Below are 20,898 nucleotides of genomic sequence, written 5' to 3'. Positions count from 1 at the left end.
ACTGATGGGCACTGATAGGCTGCACTGATGAGGCGGCACTGGTGGGCATTGATGAGGAGGCACTGATGATGCTGCAATGATATGCAGCAATGATGGACACTGACAGGTGGCACTGATAGGCAGAAAATATGGGCACTGCGTTGCGGCACTGACTGACGGCACTGATGGGTGACACTATTGGGCACTGATGGGCACAACTGCTGAGCGGCACTGCTAGGCAGCATTGATGTGTGGCACTGCTGGCCACTAATGGGTGGCATTGCTGGGAACTGGTGGGTGCAGGGGCAGACTGACCATTTGGAAACTCAGGCACTGCTCGAGGGCCCGGAGTCAGTAGGGGGCCCCATGAGATGCCCCTGGTACCTTTTTCATAGGCATTTTTGAGTTTGGGCAAGGACACAGGGGCCCCATGATCCCCTATTGCCCGGGGGCCCCATGAGTTGTCAGTCTGCCCCTGTTTACAACTTACCTTTTCTTGGAGCCGGTGCGGTGTCACCTCGTATAGGTTGCATGCTGACGATCCTGCGGGGATCGATCCATTCTGCGGGGATCGTCGGAGGGGGTGTCACCAAGCGTTACCACATCGGGTGACACCAACCCTAGGGACGCCTCTGGCCTGTAGCAATTTAACGGTTGCACAGCCGTGTTACAGACAGGTGATTAAGATGGCAATGTGAGAAATGATCTCCTTTCCAAAGATCATAAAAAGAAAGTATTAGATGGTCAGACCAGAATCATTATGAAATTCTCCAATCAACATAACCAAGTTAGAAACATCATTCAGAAATATTGGCACTTACTGTCCATAGATCCTCTAATAGGCAAATTTGTACCTCCCATCCCTCTAATTACATTTAGGAGGGCTACATCTGTAAACGATCGAATCATACAAAGTGAATATAAGGGTGACTTAGCCAGAGATCCTTGCAAAATAAAAGGTACTTTCTGTTGTGGGGCATGCAACTATTGTAGATACATGTATACGGAGGAACAATGTAGATTACCAAATGGGGTTCTCTTTAAATCCAAACATTTTGCCAATTGTCAAATTGCAGGGTGATATATCTACTTCTATGTGAATGTGGTTGTTTTTAAGTGGGCAAGACAAAGTTGGAGTTTTGGAGGCAAGCGTACAGACGCATAAAAAGTGTGCGGACAGGTGACCCTGAATTACCTCTGGGCGCCATGTCCTTATGGTACATAATGGTCATTTTCCAAATATGACAGCGCGGGGCGCTGTATTTAAATCCGCCCTGCGCTGACACTGGTTGCCGTTTGGTCTATCCTGTGTTCCCTGCTTCTGTATTCGTTGATATTTGATCGTTGCTGACCCGGATTGCCCCTGACTGTGCTGTATTCTCCTGCTCTGACCCCTGGCTTGCCTGACTCTTGGATGCCCCCTATTGGATCTGATCTTCTGGTACTGACCCTGCGTGTGACCCGACTATCCTCTGCCTGCCGCCTTGTACCGCACTGCTCCCACAGTAGCCGACCCGGCCTGTCTGACCATGAATCCATCCATCCCTCCATCCATCCATCCTGCTCGGGCCCTTCCGCCTCTTCACATCAGGCTCTCCTCTTGTAGACATCTCCGGTGGATCCCGCTACCACGGGTGGGTGTACTTAGAGGTCGCGACCTGGTCCTGGTCTGCTCCAAGTCCATCCCCACCATCAGGGGCCCTGGTGAACAAGCAGACCGGGACTTAGACTCCGTGCTCTGGGGAATCCTGTCCGGTGGGTTGCCAGAGGTACCGCCAGGTGGATGATTACAGTACCAAACGGCCATGTGCGTACAAACACATAAAAAGTATGTGGACAGGTGACCCTGAATTACCTCTGGGCTGCCATGTCCTTATGGTACATAATGGTCATTTTCCAAAAATGTAACTTCTTATTCTTGACCGGGTACATCCAAGCCGTAGAGGGGGTGACTGGAATGAGTTGTTGTTTGCAGCTGGAGCTTAGATGGATTTTCCATCTACATGCTACCTCCCCCCCCGGCTTGAATGAATCGGTCAATTTTAGGTAGGCCCTTCCTACAGGGGTTTGGCTCTGGTGGTTTGGAGAAACAAACTTACGTAATGAGCCTCCTCTTGTCCATGTGTCCTGCCCACCTGTGTTGTCATACTTGATACTTTTTGGATGTTGCATCAATGCCCTATATGTAGAATGTATATCCTTTTCTATTCTGTATAATTGTATGAGATCTCTCTGGTTTGTTTTATTTTTGACCTTGTATTCTGTATGTCTCTTTGTACAGTTCTGATGCATTGTACATATAGCTTGCATTATACAAATTAATAATATGCATGGCTCTGTTTTGCTGTCTCTCCAGCTATGGGATCGAATGGGGTTTGAACCCGGGTGCCTGGACCTTCCCTTTCGGCGCCGGCACACTGGGGCTGCACCACTGGACTTTCTTTGGTACAGTGAGTGCAGCAATGCATGGCCACCTTGGCCTGGGGTCCTGGCCTATGCCGCTCCTCTTTGGTCCGGAGGCCATGTTTTCTTTGGCAGTTCGCCAATTCGTGACATCACTCCGCACAATGTGGCGTGGTGGTGATGCGCACTGACGCACGTGGAGCCTGGCAGCTTTCCTCGTTGAGGCAGCGTGGGAATGGCATTTGGGCACCATTTCCCTTCCCTGTCTGCCCACCTGTAGGCTGTTTGTCGCTGCTAAATGATTGGATGGACCTCCTAATGTGGTTCCTATATATTTGGGGTCTGCATTTTCACATTTGACACTTCTTGTTCCTTGTGTGCCAGTGTGGACTTCCCTAGATTGCGGTATTGCGTTGTTTTTCATGGTGAGCATTATGCAGTTTTCTACACCCAATAGGAAGTTTTTTCCATCTCTTGGAAATTAGGTCTTTGTATCGATGCTCTTTTTTTCATTCTGGTTGGTTCAATGATACATATATTTATTGGTTCTCCCATTAATATTGCCTTTAAAGGTTCATGTGACTTGACCGGATATACATTTTTGAAGATTTATACCTATACGCCCTCTGTCTCATCTATATAGATCTGAACAGTTTTTTGGAAATATCTAGATGCTCACAAGTACAATGGTGGGTTTATTCCAGAGATTATGTAGTGGTTTTTCTCCGTTGTGTGAATTTCCTTTTGGGAAATATTTTTTACTATCCAAGTCCTTTATTGCAGTGATCTGGGTGGCCCCTGTGTTCCGTTTGGGGGGGGTCCCGGGTATTCAAAGCCCACCGGTGTTCAGGCTGGGAGGTGGCTGCAAACTGGAGTTTTGATTTTAAGTTCGGTTGAAGATTTATCCATATGTCTTTTTACTTCTCTGCGTTGTGAGTATATTCATATACTTGGCACTATGTAAATATCTTTTATGGACATATCTTGTGTGTTCTAAACAAATGTGTTTTTAATCTCACAGATTATGTCACCTTTGTGCAGAGTTTTCTTTTCCCTGAGGAAGGAGTAAAATTACTCCAAAACGCATCGGATCTTTACAAAATTATCTCTGTAACCAAACAATATCTTTTGATGGTGATGTTATGTTAAAATATGATCTTTCGTAAATGGTTTGGCATGCCATAATTTTTTATATATGTGTGAAAATGTTATGGAAAATAAGGATTTCATATTCTTAGTCTATATAGTCATGCCTTAAAAGTCCCATTCCACCTAGGGGTCCCTCTTATATGTTTATCCAATATTCTAGGGATGGTGGCTGTTCATCAGGAATCTTTTTCTTTTTTTTCCTCATTTATGGGTTAGGGTCTACAGTGCTGTTATATGAATAAAGATAAATAATTAAGTGTTCTTGCATGGCAGACCACTTCCTGTTATCTCACATATATATTCTTATTATTATAGCCAAATTTACCCCCCTAACTCCTCCCACAGTTTTTACACTACATAGACAGTAATATACCGAAACGTGCGGATTGTTCCCGATTTGGTGTGCTATTACTTTGTGGAACGTTTCGCCGAATGGTTCACGAAATATCGGTGTTTTTGTGGTGAAGTTGGTCCCATAGGAATGAATGGCGGAATGTTCAAAACTATAGTGGGAGTTGACAAAAGCTAGAGTGTGAGCTGAAAAATCAGGACATGATTTCTAAACTGCCATCACTCCCTCATTTTCAAGCCCACCTACACAAATCTTATATCAAAACGTTCAGCTACTAAAAATGTCCACGCTGCCACTAAAAATGTCCACGGCTAAGCCATAGTTCTGATAGTTTTCACAATATGACCATTTGTTTGCAACTCACACCGCCCATTGACATTCATTGAAACTCCACTCTAGCCACCTCAAATTTGAAGGGCAATTTCTAAACTGCGACTGTGCCTTCATTTTTAATATTATATACATACTATTATATACATACTATGCATCAAAATGTAGGTATGGGTCTTGTGATTCTCACAATGTAAAGCTCTTCGGTGTAGGATTTATAATTTTTAAACTACAACCGTTTGAAGATGGCAACTGTCAGTGAAGTGAGCAAGTTGGAGCAGTTTGTTTTTAACTGCTCTTCTCTGCCCTTGCTGTAGAGTGAGTTGCCATAGGAACCCAGGTGTGTGAGCAGGCAGCAGAGTGACAAAAGCTAGAGTGTGAGCTGAAAAATAAAAGTTGAAATGCATTTCTCACTCTATCAAGCTTGCCATGTGCACTTTTTAAATTTGATCAATCAATTGGTTAGTGTAATGTTTACTATCATTGGACATTATCCACACTACCAAAATGGTGTCCTTTCAAACCCTGCTTCATCTTTGGGAATATGAAAAGGTTGCAAAGAGCCAAGTCGGGGCTGTAGGGTGGATGGGGAAGCACCGTGATGTGTTTTTCAGCAAAAAACTCTGACAGCCAAAGCACTGTGACTGTGATGAAAGATCCAAGTTCAGCCTATCTTCCAGGTAAAATCTTTGATTCACAGTTTGACCGGGAGGTAAAAATTCCTTCAGAATAAAAGAAAAAAGGACCATTGATGCGACTTTTAATTTGCTCCTTTGAGCTTTCTTGGGGGAGGTAACGTGGGTGTGTGCCATTTTGAACTTTGTTTCTTCGTCTCAGGACTGTAACCAAACACCCAAGATTCATCTCTCCTGGTAACTTGACTTAAAATATCAGGCTCTTTTTTCAAACAGGCCAACAGGTCTTGGCAAATGAGTTGATGGTGTTCCTTCTAATCAGGTGATAAGTTCTTTGGAACAAGTCTTGCACAAACTTTTCTCATGTTGAAATCCTGAGTCAAGATTTCAAGAGCAATTGACTTGGAATTCTTATTTCCTCTGCAATCATCCTGATAGTGAGACATGAGTCATGGTTGAGTAAAGACTTCACTGCATCCATATTTTTACGAAGAGGGACGTCCTGATTGTTGTTCATTTTCAACACCTTCTCTTCTTGAAGACCTCTTGAAGGCCTTGTGCCATTGGTACACTTGTGCAGATGATGACACAGCTTCTCCATAAGCTTTCCTCACCATTTCCAAAGTTTCTGATGCACTTTTACTCAATTTCACACAAAATTTTATTGCATACTGCTGTTCCAAACTTGCATTTTTATACATGGAGTAGAAAATAAATCCATAGTCCTAACTATAATAATAAAAAATACACAAATTAATGACATTTATGGGTTAGAGCTCAGGGAGACAAAAAGCCCTTTTCTGCTCCCCTTTCCCTCTCCAATCCCCCTATCATACACATGGTATATTTTTTTCTTTTTAAAAATCTGCCTAAAATTGTATTTAAATCTCAGATCATTTAAAAAGCAGCACCCCAGGTCTTCTATCTTCCAGTCTGTAGCGTGGGACGGTCTACACTGTATTGACCATGCTGTTTTCTGGTGACATGGTTTCTGCCCATTGACTGTTACAAGTGTTCATCGAGGGTTCATCAAGACTTCCAGCATGAGGTCACAATATGGGGGGACTCCAGCCTGGTAATCTATGCAGTGAGAGCTGCTTTTAGCATACTATATGCACCTAAAGCAACACAGAGTGAACTAAAAAATTTGGTGTCCCTTGTAGACACTACACAACCATTTCCCCAGAGCAGCACAGCTTAGCATAGTTATCGTGATCCAGCTGAAGAATCTATACACGTGACTTTGTTAGGTTTGGTATGAACACAGAATAGATTGTCTTTCATATGGCTTATGGGTGGAGAATTAAATTGTCCAAATCTGCTGATGGAAGGAAATGTTATATTTCAAATGCATGACTTTCAAAAACATAGGAAGAATAGGGAAATGGAATTATTGGCTTCTAGGAATTCTTGGCTTCCAGCTTTCATATTTTTCTTATGGCTTTCGACGCCTCAGATATTACTTTACTTCCAAGCTTAAATTACTTTTTCTGCAGAACAAGAAACTTGGAACATGAACTTTAGCCAGAAAGATGCTCTTATTTTGAGTTCACAACACTGGTCTATATGTTATATATTGCACTTTGTATTCTGTGTTATATATGATATACTCAACACCATTCCACTTTTGGACATAGTGCTGTACATTATATACTCCCCAATGCACCACTATGTATATTGTACATTATATGCTTCACACTGCTCCACACTATACATGGTGCTGTATTTTATACATTTCACAACACTAATTTTTACACTGTGCTATACAAGATAAACTTCACTATCTACACTGTACTATACAAGATAAACTTCACTATCTACACTGTGCTATACATGATAAACGTCACTATTTTTTATTATTATTATTATTATTATTATACAGGATTTATATAGTGCCAACAATTTGCTCCGCGCTTTACAATATAACAGGAGACAATACAGCAACAATACAGTTCAATACAAGAGGGATAGGAGGGTCCTGCTCCTTGGCGCTTACAATCTAACCATGTTGTACTTTGCAACACTCCACTATTTACACCGTGCTGTACATTATAAATTTCACAGCACTCCACTAAATAAACTGTGCTGTACATTATATATTCCACACTGAGCTGCTTTGTACAGAGTACTGTACATGATATACTCTGCACAGCTCATCCCTGTATGTTGTGATGTACAATATACAGTATACTTCAAGCTATTTCACTCTGAAACCTGTGCTATACGTTACCTATTTCACAGCACCCTACTCTGTTGTAATGTAATATTGTTCACTCTGTTGCACTCTGTACACTGTCCAGTCCGTTATATAGCCCACACTGCTTTTCTGTGTCGCTCTGCTATACATCATATAGTCAACACTGCTCCTTACTGTTAACTGTGCTGTACATTTTATATACCTCACTTCTTTATTCTGTACTATGTGCTCTCTTTACTAGATATGGTTAATTCCACGCCACCACTGTGTACACTGTGCTGTTCATTATATATGCCATACTTCTTTATTGTACTATGTGCTGTCTGTGCTAGATGTTGTATATTCCAAGCCACCCACTTTGTACACTGTGCTGTACATTATATATCTCACATGGCTCCACTCTGTCTATTGTGCTGTACATCATGCACTCCACGTTGTTCCATTCTGTACACTACGCTGTTCAGTAGAAAATCCATACAATTCTATTATGTATGTTCTGCTATATGTTACATAATCCATACTACTTCACCCTGTATCCTGTGCTTGACTTGATATAACCCACATGTCTACACTCTCAGGGCTTTGGTGTACATTATGTTGGTCATACATTGTACACTGTGCTGCACATTATACACTAAAAAAAATGAAAACACATTACATCTCAATGGGGAAAAATCTCCTGCTGGATATCTATACTGATATGGATGGGTAATGTGTTAGGAATGTAAGAATGCCCCATCGTTTGATGGAAATGAAAATGATCAACCTACAGAGGACTGAATTCAAAGACACCCTGAAAATCAAAGTAAAAAAATAATGCAGCAGGCTAGTCTATTTTTCTGAAATTTCATTGCAGCAACTCAGAATGGTCCTCAGTAGTTTGTGTGGCTCCCACGTGCTTGTATGTATGCCTGACAACGTCGGGGGAGGCTCCTAATGAGATGATGGTGATGGTGTCCTGGGGGATTTCCTCCCAGATCTGGATCAGGGCATCCCTGAGCTACTGGACAGTCTGAGATGCAACCTGGCGGCATCAGATGGACCGAAACATGATATCCCAGAGGTGTTCTATTGGATTTAGGTCAGGCGAGTGTGGGGGCCAATCAATGGTAGCAATTCCTTCTTCCTCCAGGAACTGCCTGCATACTCTTGCCACATGAGGCCGGGCATTGTCGTGCACCAGGAGGAACCCAGGACCCACTGCACCAGCGTAAGGTCTAACAATGGGTCCAATAAATAAATCTAAAAACCTTATATAATACAGAATCCTATACCCATAGTTTATTCGGAAGGCAAAAACATAATTTCACCGGCCACTTTTTTAGGTACACCTTGCTAGTATCGGGTTGGACCTCATTTTGCCTTCAGAACTGCTTTAATTCTTCATGGAATAGATTCAACAAGGTGTTGGAAACATTCCTCAGAGATTTTGGTCCATATTGCCATGAGTTACTGCTGCTTTCTATCATCTTGAACCAGTCTGCCCATTCTCCTCTGACCTCTGACATCAACAAGGTATTTTCGTCCACACAACTGCCGCTCACTGGATATTTCCTTTTTTTCAGACCATTCCCTATAAACCCTAGAGATGGTTGTGCGTGAAAATCCCAGTAGATCAGCAGTTTTTTAAATACTCAGACCAGCCTGTCTGGCACCAACAACCATGCCATGTTGAAAGTCAATTAAATCCCCTTTCTTCCCCATTCTGATGCTCGGTTTGAACTGCAGCAAGTCATCTATAACACATCTAGATGCCTAAATGGATTGAGTTGCTGCCATGTGATTGGCTGATTAGGAATTTTGTGTTACCAATCAATTGAACAGGTATACCTAATAAAGTGGCCAGGGAGTGTACATAGTGCAATCTTTTTCATAAAGAGGACATTCTCTACTCCTCGAGTAAATCAAATCTGCTGTTCTGTGACCAGATAATGGAATTGCTTTTTCGATGGTGATTCAGTGTGGACCCCCTAATATTGTTTCTGTGGGTGAATATTAGATTTGATTGACAGTGGAGAAGAACTGGTAAAAAAAAGTGATCCAATGTATTCTACCTCTTCTTCAGCAAAGTGACAGCGGGACCCCCAACACAGGAAGTCATCCAGCCTCCCCAACATGGCAGGAAACTCACCCAGGAGTCCTTTGACTCATCTGCAAAAACAACCTAAATGCACATTAAAATAAAGGTATATAAAGCTGTCATCACTGCCCAAGGTGTGTTTCGAATGCTGAGGAAGCAGCAGTGACACGCGGAAAGGAAGTGGGGATCATTTCCTGCCTGGGTCACGCATTCCCTGCTACTACAGCTGGCAAATAACAATTATCACACATCATTTGATGGCAATACATAACCCAACCTACATTATTCAATATGGATTTTCTGAGCTGCGATTTTTAACAGTGGTCTAAACAGAACAATATAAAAAAAACTCACCCCATCACCATTTAACTAACCCATTAAAAAAATTACCATTTACTTACCTGAATCCACTACCAGGCTGGGTCCCTGGACTTGTATCTTCTGGTCTGTAGCATGGGAGGGTTTTTCTAGCATTGTCCATGATATTCCTGGATGCTGCCGATTGTCAGAAGAGTCCATTGATGGTGTCCTCACTGGATCCTGAAGACCTCTAGAGGTGGCATCATGACATCATCATATGAATGGTGGCAACAAGACCATTTGATGGACCTGGACTGCAAGTAAAAAAGGTTTAAGAATTTTTTCTTAAACAGTTGATCCAGAGGAAGCCAAAAAAAACAGCAAAGTATGATCCAATTTGCTCCTGCAGGGAAAAAAAATCCTTCCTGATCCTCCCGAGAGCCAATCGGATATTCCCTGGATCAACTTTACCTATCAATGTTAGTAACCAGTTATATTCTGTGTATCCAAGAAAGAATCCAGGACTTTTTTAAAGCAATGCACTGAGCTGGCCAGAACCAACTATTGAGGGAGTCTATTCCACATTTTCACAGCTCTTACTGTGAAGAAACCTTTCCGTGTTTGGAGATTAAATTTCTTTTCCTCCAGACGTAAAGAGTGACCCCTTGTCCTCTGTGATGACCTCAGGGTGAATAGCTCTACACTGAGTTCACTATATGAACCACTGATGTATTTATACATGGAGATCATATCCCCCCCTTATGTATTATACATGGAGATCATATCCCCCCTTATGTATTATACATGGAGATCATATCCCCCCTTATGTATTATACATGGTGATCATATCCCCCTTATGTATTATACATGGAGATCATATCCCCCCTTATGTATTATACATGGAGATCATATCCCCTTATATATTATACATGGAGATCATATCCCCCTTATGTATTATACATGGAGATCATATCCCCCCTTATGTATTATACATGGAGATCATACCCCCCCTTATGTATTATACATGGTGATCATATCCCCCCTTATGTATTATACATGGAGATCATATCCCCTTATATATTATACATGGAGATCATATCCCCCTTATGTATTATACATGGAGATCATATCCCCCCTTATGTAATATGCATGGAGATCATATCCCACCTTATGTATTATACATGGAGATCATATCCCCCTTATGTATTATACATGGAGATCATATCCCTCCTTATGTATTTATACATGGTGATCATATCCCCCCCTTATGTATTATACATGGAGATCATATCCCCCCCCCCTTATGTATTTTACATGGAGATCATATCCCCCCTTATGTATTATACATGGAAATCATATCCCCCCTTATGTATTATACATGGTGATCATGTCCCCCCTTATGTATTATACATGGAGATCATATCCCCCCCTTATGTATTATACATGGAGATCATATCCCCCCTTATGTATTATACATGGTGATCATATCCCCCCTTATGTATTATACATGGAGATCATATCCCCCCTTATGTATTATACATGGAGATCATATCCCCCCTTATGTATTATACATGGAGATCATATCCCCCCTTATGTATTATACATGGAGATCATATCCCCCCTTATGTATTATACATGGAGATCATATCCCCCCTTATGTATTATACATGGAGATCATATCCCCCCTTATGTATTATACATGGAGATCATATCCCCCCTTATGTATTATACATGGTGATCATGTCCCCCCTTATGTATTATACATGGAGATCATATCCCCCCCTTATGTATTATACATGGAGATCATATCCCCCCTTATGTATTATACATGGTGATCATATCCCCCCTTATGTATTATACATGGAGATCATATCCCCCCTTATGTATTATACATGGAGATCATATCCCCCCTTATGTATTATACATGGAGATCATATCCCCCCTTATGTATTATACATGGAGATCATATCCCCCCTTATGTATTATACATGGAGATCATATCCCCCCTTATGTATTATACATGGTGATCATATCCCCCCCTTATGTATTATGCATGGTGATCATATCCCCCGTTATGTATTATACATGGAGATCATATCTCCCCTTAATCTCCTCTTCTCAAGAGAGAATAAATTCAGTTCCTCTAATCTTTCCTCATAGCTGATCTCCTCCATGCCTCTTATCAGTTTGGTTGCCCTTCTCTGTACTTTCTCCAGTTCCCCAATGTTCTTTTTTAGAATTGGTGCCCAAAACTGAACTGCATATTCCAGAGGAGGTATTACTAATGATTTGTACCGGGGTAATATGATATCTCTCTCTCTCTCTGGAGTCTATACCTCTTTTAATACAAGAGAGGATTTTGCTCGCTTTAGAAACCGCCTCTTGGCATTGCATGCCATTGTTAAGCTTGTAAATGTCAGTTTTCAGAATAGTAGTTATAGTGAGGAAGGTGGCAGTTTGGGCAGCAAAGTGGTTCACTGGTTAGCACTGCTAATAGAATAAAATAAAATAGAACAAATATAGCTATCTTCTGAAATTCAATTTTCAAATAGATTGGAAAATAACAAATATACGAAATGGAAACACGTTCTGAAAATTAATCATTCTAACAATGGATATGAGGAAACAAAATTATTAACTTAACAAACAAGTCCAAAACTAAACAAATGATTCTGTTGTGCATATCTCTAGACACCACTATCCCCATTGGCTTCGGGGTCCCGTGCAAAATGGCCGTCCTGCTGCATTCTGAACACAGGAGGACGCCTGCTCAGCACGGGTACCTTTCAGGGAACACCTAGCATTTACTCATTCAATGAAAATCATTCTCTGATTGGATGATGTCGGGAGGCAGGGTTAGTGACGTCATTCTTTTCAAATGTTTACTTTTTTCTAACATGCTTGACTAACCTTCATACGAGATCTCGTATTGACACCATAGCTTTTGCTATTCATGTGTAGAAGATCTGTCGTCATTGCACTTTATGTGATGTTCCTTCATGTATAAGAGCAGTATTATTTTTGTTATATTTCACTGTAAACATTATTTTTTTTTAAAATAAAATAAAGAATGTTTACAATTTCCATGTCACGTTGCATTCATTCATTCATTGAGACAATAAAATTATTCTCTGAATGGTGCACTTGCCAAACGAGCCACCACCTGTGTTCAGAGTGCAGCAGTGCAGACACTCAGCACGGGACCCAGACGTTAGTGGAGATCACTGGAGTAGAGGTGCCAACTACAGTGATTTGCAGCTACCACAGGGATCCCACACATATGGCATATATATACTTAGATTGGTCCAAGCAGCTGTAAAGTGGAATTCCATCTTCATGGCATATTTGTTACTGTCAACTAGTGGGCTTCAAACTGTAGCCCTTCACCTTTATCAGCCATTACCGCATTTATACAAATGATGGGACACTATTCCTCCCATTGATGCCAATGATGGGGCACTATTCTTCCCACTGACACCAATGATGGGGCACTATTCCTCCCACAGATACCAATGATGGGGCACTATTCTTCCCACTGACACCAATGATGGGGCACTATTCCTCCAACTCATACCAATTATGGGGCACTATTCCTTCCAATAATACCAATGATGGGGCACTATTCCTCCCAATAAGACCAATCATGGAGCACTCCTCCCAATAATACCAATGATGGAGCACTATTCCTCACACTGATACCAATGATGGGGCACTATTCCTCCCACTAATACCAATGATGGGACACTATTCCTCCCATTGATACTAATGATGGGACACTATTCCTCCCATTGACACCAATGATGGGGCACTATTCTTCCCACTGACATCAATGATGGGACACTATTCCTTCCATTGACACCAATGATGGGGCTCTATTGCTCCCATTGACACCAATGATGGGACACTATTCCTTCCATTGATTCCACTGATGGGGCACTATTCTTCCCACTGACATCAATGATGGGACACTATTCCTCCCATTGACACCAATGATGGGACACTATTCCTCCCATTGACACCAATAATGGGACACTATTCCTTCCATTGATACCAGTGATGGGGTACTATTCCTCCCACTGATACCAACAATGGGGCACTATTTCTTCCATTGATACCAATGATGAGGCACTATTCCTCCTACTGACACCAACAATGGGATTCTATTCCTAGACTGTAAGCTCCAAGAAGCAGGGCCCTCGAACCCCTCGTGTATTGAATCGTATTGTTACTGTACTGTCTCGTGTACTGTCTATCCCCATATTGTAAAGCGCTGAGCAAACTGTTTGCGCTATATAAATCCTGTATAATAATAATGATGGAGCACTGCTCCTCCCCCTGATAGCAATGATGGGACACTTCCTCTGACTGATACTAGTGATAGGGAAATATTCCTCCTACAGATACCAATGATGGGGCACTGTTCCTCCCACACTAATACTAGTGATGGGCACTATTCCTCCCACTGACACCAATGATGGAGCACTATTCTTCCCACAAATACCAATGATGGGGCATTATTCCTCTCACTGACACCAACAATGGGACACTATTCCTCCCACTGACACCAATGATGGAGCACTATTCTTCCCACTGATACCAATGATGGGGAACTATTCCTTCCACTGACACCAACAATGGGACACTATTCCTCCCACTGACACCAATGATGGGGCATTATTCTTCCCACTGACCACAGGTTCTAAGTAATTTATTTACTCCCACTGACACTGAACCATATTCTACTCCCACAGGACACAGTCCAGCCCCTGTATGGTCTGAAGGACATTCAACTGGCTCTTTGTTTGGAAAGTTTGCTGTTAACCAAGGGTCGAAATAATGAACATGAGCAACAGTATTTATTACTTATGATTTTTCTTTTGAGATCTGAAACGACTTTTAAAATATCCATTATGCACTGAAGGGGTTCTAACCATTCATCTCTCTATCCAACACTAAGAAAAACGTTTTGGCTAGATAACTTTTCTATCCTGTGTTAAAGCAGAATTAAACTCACTTCCCCTTGCTCCCTTGACAGTGCCAATGCATTGCCTGGACTTTTTCTGGGTTTGAGATCTTTGGCCAGTCTATACTGGGCTGGAATGATGTAATCTCATGTGCTTTCACAAGGTAGTTCGCTCGATCCGGCCCTAAGGTGTGCTGAGAATGTACAATGAACTGTGCATGGGCAGCTCTGTATACACTTTAAAAATTTTACAAACAGGCAGGTCTTTTTTATTTTATTGCAGTTTCTCTTCTCCAAAAAGGAGCAAAAATATATTACCACCACATCACGAATATCCAGAGCATGTTTCGTCTGCTAAAAAGAACGCTATTGCTCAGAATTAGTCTAGTTCAGCTTTAAGATATTGTATTAAAAAAAGGATATAGAGAAAATATACTCTTTAATAGAGATGAGCGAATCGAACCTGGCGAAGTGGAATTCGTTTCGAATTTCAGGAAAAATTTGATTCGCATCGAATCCGAATTTTAGCAAACTTCGGGTGCACGAATCAAATTTTTCCCGATCAGCCGGCAAAAGTGTCACTGCAGAGAGCTCCGCTATTTCTGACAGTTCTGACAGTTCATTTACAGCGGTTGAAACATTGTATCTATTTGTTTCCATTTAGGATACAGATGTTTTTATTCGGAAATAAATAGATACAATGTTTCAACCGCTGTAAATGTGAAGGAACTGTCAGAGAACTGTCAGAAATAGCGGAGCTCTCTGCAGATACACTTTTTGCTGTACTGGAATACTTCTTCTTTTCATTCTTCTTCTTCTTTTCATTTTTCTTCTTCTTCTTTTCATTCTTCTTTTCATTCTTCTTCTTCTTCTTTTCATTCTTCTTCTTCTTCTTTTCATTCTTCTTTTCATTCTTCTTCTTCTTCTTTTCATTCTTCTTCTTCTTCTTTTCATTCTTCTTCTTCTTCTTTTCATTCTTCTTTTCATTCTTCTTCTTCTTTTCATTCTTCTTCTTCTTCTTTTCATTCTTCTTTTCATTCTTCTTCTTCTTCTTTTCATTCTTCTTCTTCTTCTTTTCATTCTTCTTCTTCTTTTCATTCTTCTTCTTCTTCTTTTCATTCTTCTTTTCATTCTTCTTCTTCTTCTTTTCATTCTTCTTCTTCTTCTTTTCATTCTTCTTTTCATTCTTCTTCTTCTTCTTCTTTTCATTCTTCTTTTCATTCTTCTTCTTTTCATTCTTCTTCTTCTTTTCATTCTTCTTCTTCTTCTTCTTTTCATTCTTCTTCTTCTTCTTCTTTTCATTCTTCTTCTTCTTCTTTTCATTCTTCTTTTCATTCTTCTTCTTCTTCTTCTTTTCATTCTTCTTCTTCTTCTTTTCATTCTTCTTTTCATTCTTCTCATTCTTCTTTTCATTCTTCTTTTCATTCTTCTTCTTCTTCTTTTCATTTTTCTTTTCATTCTTCTCATTCTTCTTTTCATTCTTCTTTTCATTCTTCTTCTCATTCTTCTTTTCATTCTTCTTCTTCTTCTTTTCATTCTTCTTCTTCTTCTTTTCATTCTTCTTTTCATTCTTCTTCTTCTTCTTTTCATTCTTCTTCTTCTTCTTGTCATTCTTCTTTTCATTCTTCTTCTTCTTCTTTTCATTCTTCTTCTTCTTCTTTTCATTCTTCTTTTCATTCTTCTTCTTCTTCTTTTCATTCTTCTTCCTCTTCTTTTCATTCTTCTTCTTATTCTTTTCATTCTTCTTTTCATTCTTCTTCTTCTTCTTTTCATTCTTCTTCTTCTTCTTTTCATTCTTCTTTTCTTTCTTCTTTTTCTTCTTTTCATTCTTCTTCTTCTTCTTTTCATTCTTCTCATTCTTCTTTTAATTCTTCTTTTCATTCTTCTTTTAATTCTTCTTTTCATTCTTCTTCTCATTCTTCTTTTCATTCTTCTTCTTTTCATTCTTCTTCTTCTTCTTTTCATTCTTCTTTTCATTCTTCTTCTTCTTCTTCTTCGTCGTGCCCCGTGACTGCCCAAATGAGTGAAGTGTGCGGTGATTCTAAGATCGACGGCACTCATCTGCATGTCATACTGACTGACAGTATTATTTCTCTTCCCCAGCAGACTCCAAGGGCATTTAAATTAAAGGTACAGTGTTCTGCACTAATATAAAGGCTCTCTGAAGCCTAGAAACCCTTTAAATAAGTTAAATTCGCGGCGAATAAATTCGCATCGAATCGAATTTCTCCCGCAAATTCGGCGAATCGGCCGAATCGAATTTTTGAATAATTCGCTCATGTCTACTCTTTAACTTAAATTACATATGAATATTAAATAATATAATATAATATAATACAATCTAGTATAATTTAATATAATATAACATAACATAATATAGTATAGTATGATATATAATTCAAATATAATATAATATAATATAACATAATATAACATAACATAATATAATATAACATAGTATAGTATAATATAATATAACGTAGTATAGTATAATATAATATAATATAATATAACGTAGTATAGTATTATATAATATAACATAACATAATATATAATATAATATAACATAATATAACATAACATAACATAATATAATATAATGTAATATAATATAATATAACATAATATATAATATAACATAATATCATATAACATAATATAATATAAGATAGTATAATATAATATAATATAACATAATATAATATAATATAGTATAATATAACATAATATCATATAACATAGTATAATATAATATAACATAACATAATATAATATATAATATAATATAACATAACATAATATAACATAATATATAATATAACATAATATCACATAACATAATATAATATAACATAATATAACATAACATAACATAATATAATATAACATAGTATAGTATAATATAATATAATATAACGTAGTATAGTATTATATAATATAACATAACATAATATATAATATAATATAACATAATATAACATAACATAACATAATATAATATAATGTAATATAATATAATATAACATAATATATAATATAACATAATATCATATAACATAATATAATATAAGATAGTATAATATAATATAACATAATATAATATAATATAATATAATATAGTATAATATAACATAATATCATATAACATAGTATAATATAATATAACATAACATAATATAATATATAATATAATATAACATAACATAATATAACATAATATATAATATAACATAATATCACATAACATAATATAATAGAACATAATATAACATAACATAACATAATATAATATAACATAGTATAATATAACATAATATCATATAACATAACATAATATAACATAATATAATATAATATCATATAACATAATATAACATAGTATAGTATAATATAATATAACATAATATAATATAATATAATATAACATAATATAACATAATATAATATCATATAACATAATATAATATAATATAACGTAGTATAGTATAATATAATATAACATAACATAATATAACATAATATAATATAATATAGCATAATATATAATATAACATAATATCATATAACATAATATAATATAACATAGTATAGTATAATATAACATTATATAATATAATATATAATATAACATAACATAATATAACATAGTATAATATAACATAATATAACATAATATAATATAACATAATATAATATAACATAGTATAATATAACATAATATAATATAACATAGTATAATATAACATAATATAACATAATATAATATAACATAATATAATATAACATAGTATAATATAACATAATATAACATAGTATAATATAACATAATATAACATAACATAATATAACATAATATAATATAACATAATATAACATAGTATAATATAATATGATATAATATTGTCTCGCAGTGTTGCTCAATTGTCAGTGTCAGCACTTTCTATGATCTTTGGAGACGAAACGTAAGCACGCTGCTTGTAAAGAGCAGTAGGTCAAATCACAGATTCTGGGAAGTGATGATTAGCAGGGATAAAATGATTAGGAAAAGGAATTGGATTGCTTGGGGGGGGGGGGGGTCCTGAATGAGCTCATTTTTTATCTGAGTTACTCAGCCAAACTTTCTGCAACTTCCTGGAGGAAATTCCTCATCCAGAGCTCTGCAAACAGACCAGCTCATCCGCCATGCAGGAAGCATTTTTCACCGGGTATGTGTTGACTGGTCTGACTCTGTTATAGCTGGATAACCCAAAGATGTTCAGCCTCGCTGACTGATGTGTACCAGACAGAAGTGCTCTTTGTTATCAGGGGTCACCCGTTAGACTTGAAGTGGAACTCCAGCCATAATATGAAACAGAGCTGTACGTTAGGTCTTCTTTCGACCGTTCCTGTTTCCACCCTTCTTGTGATGTCATTGCATTGCTGCAGCCATCTAGAGCCTAACAGGTACTTGCTGCTGGACAGCCAATGTATGAAATATCCATGACACCCACATAATCATGTGACACCAAAAAAAGATCCCTCCTTCTCTGTAGTAAAGAAGATAAAAGTCTGGACCTGGCATGTCACACTAGTGCAAGATTAGGTAAGTATTTGGGGCTTTTTTGGTAATTGCTGCAGTGATTAGCTAGAGGGGGGTAGAGAGCATTGCTGGTGCTGGTGGGGAAACAGGGGGTTGGATTGAGGGAGCTGGAGAATAGCTATAAACTAGATCTAAACCCGGTCACTAAAATCTCATATGATCTTTAATAGATGAATGTATCTTATTAAAACTGCAGTTTTCATTAAAAGAATACCTGCCACAAAGGTCTCTGTTTAGGTACATCTTGTTATAGGGTGACAACCATGTTCCAGTTGTGCTCCTGTGTTGTCACCCTGTGATATGCTCCCCTACTGGGAACCACAAGTGGCAGCAGCAGTACACATTACACAGGTATGGTCCTTCATCTCTATAAGGAAGATAGTACAGAGCAACGCCAAGGCTAGAATGAATGCATGCCGACAGAAGTGGCTGAAAAAGGTTGAGGAGATTGTTGAGGTGTAACAAAGGATCAGAAAAGTTAAAAGCCATGGGGCTGATTTATTAAAACTGGAGAGTGCAATATCTGGTGCAGCTGTGCATAGAAACCAATCAGCTTTCTGTTCTTCTTTTGTCAAAGCTTAATTGAACAAGCTGAAATTAGAAGCTGATTGACTACCATGCAGAGCTGCACCAGATTTTGTCCTCTCCAGATTTAGTAAATCAACTCCACTATTTTCTAAAAAACAAAACAAAACGCATGACAATTGTTTATTATTCACAATGCTTTTGCAAGGGTTAGGTTCACAGTAGCCAATCCTCTAAAAAGCGATGTGTGCATCTAAGGACGAAACACGTCAGGACTAGTTTGTGTATTGGATCCTTTTGTATCCCTATGGGTAACGAATAAAGAAGATTTTATGTGCTTTGCACACCCGGTTGCTTACCTTTTGATTTGGATGTTGGATTGACAGCTCGTCCGACTGTGGTCTTGGCACAGGCGGCGTATTCCACATTCTGCATGGAATATAGAGGCTTCAGCATTCTATCTTAGTGTTATGGGCCGTCAAAAATTGCTGAAGATGGTGGCAACTCTGTATTCCTATTTTATTAAGTGTCCCCTCCATTCCAGTCCTCCCCCCCAATAAGGTTTTATTGCCCCTCGGCAACCCACTGGGAGTGGAAAATCCAGTCAGAGGGGGCCTGGGACACATGGCCATTCAAGTCAATGGGGCCACACCGCAACTGCAAACCCAATACTTAGTAATCCCAAATGGCTGTTTTTTGGGTTTTTTTTGCCAAATGGCAATTTATAACAGGGGTAATGCACTGCAACTGCAATGGCCACGTTTACCAGGCCTCTTCCACACTTTTGCTGGTAAAACTGTGCCAGGGGAGTTTATTGAGGGGTTTCCAGCACACAGTAGGGCAGAAGGAACTGAAATGAAGGGGACAAATATAACAAGTGTAGCCTGGTGCCTGACATATGTTGCTATGTTGATGCTACATTCTCCTCCCACCAGTAGGGGGAGAGCCAAGTTACTCAAAGCCCAAGAGACTGTAATACAAAGCGCTTGGAGTACTGGGAGATGTAGTTTAGGGTGGCAGCCATGTTATGGGATGACAGCTACGTGGAACTACAAACCCCAATGGCCAGGAGCCAGGGGAGGGACATATATTTTCTACCCTGTGGAAGTTGAGCTGTTCTGACCTTTGGGAGTGGGCAGACCTGTGTAGTAGTTTGGGCAGTCAGGGCCGGAGTGTTTTCATGCAAACCATTGCTCGGAGTGGTAACCAGGAGGTTGCTGCTTCCATAGCATCAACTGTTTCACCTGCCACTTAGAGATCAACTTATTCTACAGACCCATAACTTTTTTCCACACAAACCTCCACTATCACAGCCACCATCTTGGAACCTGTTCTTGAGGAGGGGCCCCTTTCACCTCAAGCTTCTTCAGGGTTCCAGTGGAGTTGGTGAGCCGGCCACCTGCCCA

Source organism: Staurois parvus, unplaced genomic scaffold (assembly GCF_062004578.1).
Source record: "Staurois parvus isolate SC_StPar_1 unplaced genomic scaffold, SC_StPar_1.0 ptg000173l, whole genome shotgun sequence".
Lineage (NCBI taxonomy): Eukaryota > Metazoa > Chordata > Amphibia > Anura > Ranidae > Staurois > Staurois parvus.
This window is presented reverse-complemented; position numbering follows the sequence as displayed.